The sequence below is a fragment of the Hemiscyllium ocellatum genome, chromosome 20 (genome assembly GCF_020745735.1).
Source record: "Hemiscyllium ocellatum isolate sHemOce1 chromosome 20, sHemOce1.pat.X.cur, whole genome shotgun sequence".
Lineage (NCBI taxonomy): Eukaryota > Metazoa > Chordata > Chondrichthyes > Orectolobiformes > Hemiscylliidae > Hemiscyllium > Hemiscyllium ocellatum.
In genome coordinates this window covers 64,098,840-64,104,839 of record NC_083420.1, presented here as the reverse complement: position 1 = coordinate 64,104,839, position 6,000 = coordinate 64,098,840, and positions in this window count along the sequence as shown.

Here is a 6,000-nt window from a genome sequence, read left to right as displayed (position 1 = left end):
GGGTCACCGTCTCTGTGACTCCCAGGTATGTGTAAACCCCAGCTCCCACTCCACCATGCTCCCTCACAGGGTCAAATTCTCTGTGACTCCCAAGGACGTGTAACCCTCCAGCTCGCACTCCACTCTGCTCCATCACAGTTTCACCGTCTCTGTGACTCACAGGTACGTGTAATCCTCCAGCTCCAACTCCACTCTGCTCCCTCACAGGGTCACCGTCTCTGTGACTCCCAGGAAGGCGTAATCCTCCAGCTCCCACTCCACTCCACTCCCTCACAGGGTCACTGTCTCTGTGACTCCAAGGGACCTGTAATCAAACAGCTCCCACACCACTCTGCTCCCTCACAGGGTCACCATCCCTGTGACTCCCAGGGACGTGTAATCCTCCAGCTCCCACTCCACTCTGCTCCCTCACATGGTCACCGTCTCTGTGACTGCCAGGTATCTGTAATCCCCCAGCTCCCACTCCACCCTGCTCCCTCACAGGGTCACTGTCTCTGTGACTCCCAGGTACGTGTCATCCTCCAGCTCCCACTCCACCCTGCTCGCTCACAGGGTCATCGTCTCTGTGACTCCCAGGTATGTGTAATCCTCCAGCTCCCACTGCACTCTGCTCCCTCACAGGGTCACTGTCTCTGTGACTCCCAGGTATGTGTAATCCCCCAGCTCCCACTCCACTCTGCTCCCTCACAATTTCAACGTCTCCGTGACCCCCAGGGACGTGTAATTCTGCAGCTCACACTACACTCTGCTCCCTCACAAGGTCACCGTCTCTGTGACTCTCAGGTACGTATAATCCCCCAGCTCCAACTCCACTCTGCTCCCTCACAGTGTCATCGTCTCTGTGACTCCCAGGGACGTGTAATCCTCCAGCTCCAACTCCACTCTGCTCCCCCACAGGGTCACCGTCTCTGTGACTCCCAGGTAGGTGTAATCCTCCAGCTCCCACTCCACTCTGCTCCTTCACAGGGTCATTGTCTATGTGACTCCCTGGGACGTGTAATCCTCCAGCTCCCACTGAACTCTGCTCCCTCACAGGATCACTGCCTCTGTGACTCCCACGGATGTGTAATCCTCCAGCTCCCAATCCACTCTGCTCCCTCGCAGGGTCACCGTTTCTGTAACACCCAAGTACCTGTAATTCTCCAGCTCCCACTCCACACTGCTCCCTCACAGGGTCAACGTCTCTGTGACTCCCATGGAAGTGTAATCGTACAGCTGCCACTCCACGCTGCTCCCTTAAAGGGTCATCGTTTCTGTGACTCCCAGGTATGTGTAATCCTTCAGCTCCCACACCACTCTGCTCCCTCACAGTGTAAACGTCTCTGTGACTCCCAGGGACGTGTAATCCTCCAGCTCCAACTCCACTCTGCTCTCCAACAGGGTCACTGTCTCTGTGACTGCCAGGTATGTGAAATCCCCCAGCTCCCACTCCACTCTGCTCCCTTACAATTTCACCGTCTCTGTGACTCCCAGGGACGTGTAATCCTCCACTCCCCACTCCACTCTGCTCCCTCACCGGGTCACCGTCTCTGTGACTCCCAGGGATGTGTAATCCTCCAGCTCCAACTCCAATCTGCTCCCTCACAGGGTCACTGTCCCTGTGACTCCAAGGGACATATAATCCTCTAGCTCCCACTCCACCCTGCTCCCTCACAGCGTCACCGTCTCTGTGACTCCCAGGTATGTGTAATTCTCCAGCACCCACTCCACTCTGCTCCCTCACAGGCTCACTGTCCCTGTGACTCCCAGGTACGTGTAATTCTCCAGCTCCCATTCCACCCTGCTCCCTCACCGGTTCACTGTCCCTGTGACCGCCAGGTGCGTTTAATACCCCAGCTCACACTCCACACTGCTCACTCACAGGGTCACCGTCTGTGTGATTCCCAGGGACGTGTAATCCTCCAGCTCTACCTCCACTCTGCTCCCTCCCAGGGTTACCGTGTCTGTGACTCCCAGGTATGTGTAATCCTCCAGTTCCCACTCCATTCTGCTCCCTCACAGGGTCACTGTCTCTGTGACTCCCAACGACATGTAATCCTCCAGCTCCCACTGCACTCTGCTCCCTCACAGGGTCACCGTCTCTGTGACTCCCATGTATGTGTAATGCCCAGCTCCCACTCCACTCTGCTCCCTCATAGGGTCACCTTCTCTGTGACTCCCAGGTAGGTGTAATCCCCCAGCTCCCACTCCAATCTGCTCCCTCACAGGGTCAGTGTTTCTGTGACTCCAAGGGACATGTAATTCTCCTGCTCCCACTCCACTCTTCTCCCTCATAGTTTCAACGTCTCTGTGACTCCCAGGTAGGTGTAATCCTCCAGCTCCCACTCCACTCTGCCACCTCACAGGGTCACTGTCTCTGTGACTCCCAGGGACCTGTAATCCAACAGCTCCCACACCACTCTGCTCCCTCACAGGGTCACCATCCCTGTGACTCCCAGGGACGTGTAATCCTCCAGCTCCCACTCCACTCTGCTCCCTCACATGGTCACCGTCTCTGTGACTGCCAGGTATCTGTAATCCCCCAGCTCCCACTCCACCCTGCTCCCTCACAGGGTCACTGTCTCTGTGACTCCCAGGTACGTGTAATCTTCCAGCTCCCACTCCACCCTGCTCGCTCACAGGGTCATCGTCTCTGTGACTCCCAGGTATGTGTAATCCTCCAGCTCCCACTGCACTATGCTCCCTCACAGGGTCACTGTCTCTGTGACTCCCAGGTATGTGTAATTCCCCAGCTCCCACTCCACTCTGCTCCCTCACAATTTCAACGTCTCTGTGACCCCCAGGGACGTGTAATTCTCCAGCGCCCACTACACTCTGCTCCCTCACAAGGTCACCGTCTCTGTGACTCCCAGGTACGTGTAATCCCCCAGCTCCCACTCCACTCTGCTCCCTCACAGTGTCATCGTCTCTGTGACTCCCAGGGACGTGTAATCCTCCAGCTCTAACTCCACTCTGCTCCCCCACAGGGTCACCGTCTCTATGACTCCCAGGTAGGTGTAATCCTCCGGCTCCCACTCCACTCTGCTCCCTCACAGGGTCAGTGTTTCTGTGACTCCAAGGGACATGTAATTCTCCTGCTCCCACTCCACTCTTCTCCCTCACAGGGTCACTGTCTTTGTGACTCCCAGGAACGTGTAATCCTCCAGCTCCGACTCCACTCTGCTCCCTCAAATTGTCGACGTCTCTGTGACTCCCAGGGACGTGTAATCCTCCAGCTCCATCTCCACTCTGCTCCCCAACAGGGTCACCGTCTCTGTGACTGCCAGGTATGTGTAATCCCCCAGCACCCACTCCACTCTGCTCCCTCATAGTTTCAACGTCTCTGTGACTCCCAGGTAGGTGTAATCCTCCAGCTCCCACTCCACTCTGCCACCTCACAGGGTCACCGTCTCTGTGACTCCCAGGTAGGTTTAATTCCCCGGCTCTCACTCCACTCTGCTCACTCACGGGGTCATCGTCACTGTGACACCTAGGGACGTGTAATCCTCCAGCTCCCTGTGCGCTCTGCTCCTTCACAGGGTCATTGTCTATGTGACTCCCTGGGACGTGTAATCCTCCAGCTCCCACTGAACTCTGCTCCCTCACAGGATCACTGCCTCTGTGACTCCCAGGGATGTGTAATCCTCCAGCTCCCACTCCACTCTGCTCCCTCGCAGGGTCACCGTTTCTGTAACACCCAGGTACCTGTAATTCTCCAGCTCCCACTCCACACTGCTCCCTCACAGGGTCAACGTCTCTGTGACTCCCAGGGAAGTGTAATCGTACAGCTGCCACTCCACGTTGCTCCCTTAAAGGGTCATCGTTTCTGTGACTCCCAGGTATGTGTAATCCTCCAGCTCCGACTCCACTCTGCTCCCTCACAGTGTCAACGTCTCTGTGACTCCCAGGGACGTGTAATCCTCCAGCTCCAACTCCACTCTGCTCTCCAACAGGGTCACCGTCTCTGTGACTGCCAGGTATGTGTAATCCCCCAGCTCCCACTCCACTCTGCTCCCTCACAATTTCAACGTCTCTGTGACTCCCAGGGACTTGTAATCCTCCACTCCCCACTCCACTCTGCTCCCTCATTGGGTCACCGTCTCTATGACTCCCAGGGATGTGTAATCCTCCAGCTCCAACTCCAATCTGCTCCCTCACAGGGTCACCGTCTCTGTGACTCCCAGGAAGGCGTAATCCTCCAGCTCCCACTCCACTCTGAACGCTCACAGTTTCACCGTCTCTGTGACTCACAGGTACGTGTAATCCGCCAGCTCCAACTCCACTCTGCTCCCTCACAGGGTCAAAGTCTCTGTGACTCCCAGGAAGGCGTAATCCTCCAGCTCCCACTCAACTCTGCTCCCTCACAGGGTCACTGTCCCTGTGACTCCAAGGGACATATACTCCTCTAGCTCCCACTGCACTCTGCTCCCTCACAGGGTCAATGTCTCTGTGACTCCAAGGGACATGTAATCCTCCAGATCCCACTCCACCCTGCTCCCTCACAGCGTCACCGTCTCTGTGACTCCCAGGTATGTGTAATTCTCCAGCACCCACTCCACTCTGCTCCCTCACAGGCTCACTGTCCCTGTGACTCCCAGGTACGTGTAATTCTCCAGCTCCCACTCCAACCTGCTCCCTCACCGGTTCACTGTCCCTGTGACTGCCAGGTGCGTTTAATCCCCCAGCTCACAATCCACACTGCTCACTCACAGGGTCACCGTCTGTGTGATTCCCAGGGACGTGTAATCCTCCAGCTCTACCTCCACTCTGCTCCCTCACAGGGTTACCGTGACTGTGACTCCCAGGTATGTGTAATCCTCCAGTTCCCACTCCATTCTGCTCCCTCACAGGGTCACTGTCTCTGTGACTCCCAACGACATGTAATCCTTCAGCTCCCACTGCACTCTGCTCCCTCACAGGGTCACCGTCTGTGTGATTCCCAGGGACGTGTAATCCTCCAGCTCTACCTCCACTCTGCTCCCTCACATGGTCACCGTCTCTGTGACTGCCAGATATCTGTAATCACCCAGCTCCCACTCCACCCTGCTCCCTCACAGGGTCACCGTCTCTGTGACTCCCTGGGACGTGTAATCCTCCAGGTCGCACTCCACTCTGCAACCTCACAGGGTCACTGTCTCTGTGACTCCCAGGTACGTGTAATCCTCCAGCTCCCACTCCACCCTGCTCGCTGACAGGGTCATCGTCTCTGTGACTCCCAGGTATGTGTAATCCTCCAGCTCCCACTGCACTCTGCTCCCTCACAGGGTCACTGTCTCTGTGACCCCCAGGGACGTGTAATTCTCCAGCGCCCACTACACTCTGCTCCCTCACAAGGTCACCGTCTCTGTGACTCCCAGGTACGTGTAATCCCCCAGCTCCCACTCCACTCTGCTCCCTCACAGTGTCATCGTCTCTGTGACTCCCAGGGACGTGTAATCCTCCAGCTCTAACTCCACTCTGCTCCCCCACAGGGTCACCGTCTCTATGACTCCCAGGTAGGTGTAATCCTCCGGCTCCCACTCCACTCTGCTCCCTCACAGGGTCACTGTCTCTGTGATTCCAAGGGACATGTAATTCTCCAGCTCCCACTCCACTCTTCTCCCTCACAGGGTCACTGTCTCTGTGACTCCCAGGGACATGTAATCCTCCAGCTCCGACTCCACTCTGCTCCCTCAAATTGTCGACGTCTCTGTGACTCCCAGGGACGTGTAATCCTCCAGCTCCAACTCCACTCTGCTCCCCCACAGGGTCACCGTCTCTGTGACTGCCAGGGACGTGTAATTCTCCAGCTCCCACTCCACTCTGCTCCCTCACAGGGTCACCGTCTCTGTGACTCCCAGGTAGGTGTAATCCTCCAGCTCCCACTCCACTCTGCCCCCTCACAGGGTCACCGTCTCTGTGACTCCCAGGCAGGTTTAATCCCCCGGCTCCCACTCCACTCTGCTCACTCACAGGGTCATCGTTACTGTGACTCCCTGGGACGTGTAATCCTCCAGCTCCCACTCCACTCTGCTCCCTCGC